The 372-nt window shown below is 24.7% G+C and overlaps 1 protein-coding gene across 8 annotated transcripts in view; it reads left to right on the top strand.

Annotated features, from left to right (window-relative positions):
- Positions 1-372, top strand: part of LOC102679448 (RYamide receptor-like) — a 117,440-nt gene that overhangs the window by 105,368 nt on the left and 11,700 nt on the right. The gene's annotated exons all lie outside the window — the stretch shown is intronic.

Below are 372 nucleotides of genomic sequence, written 5' to 3'. Positions count from 1 at the left end.
AATTAAATTTTCCAATTCCTGATTTTCGTCTTATTTTCTCTTAAAAAATCGTAGTAGAGGAAGTATAAATTATTGTGTTTCACATTATATTATATTAATAAAATGTTCGAAAGACAGGAAAAGGATTAATAATTACAAAATAATTACATAAATAAATAGATATAAATAGATATTAATATATACGGATATATTAAGTTCTAGTAGTTAATGGTCTCGTGGCGCTAGTGTCGCGTCACAGTAAGATATCTATTAATTTGAAAATTTTCCATGAACTGAATATAAATATCGATAATTTATGATATGTACTTGTATGAAATATTCATTTAACCCGTAATAAAGAACTTTCAATCGATTGTACGGATGTAATAATGG

The sequence above is a fragment of the Apis dorsata genome, unplaced genomic scaffold (assembly GCF_000469605.1).
Source record: "Apis dorsata unplaced genomic scaffold, Apis dorsata 1.3 scaffold_156, whole genome shotgun sequence".
NCBI lineage: Eukaryota > Metazoa > Arthropoda > Insecta > Hymenoptera > Apidae > Apis > Apis dorsata.
This window is presented reverse-complemented; position numbering and strand designations above follow the sequence as displayed.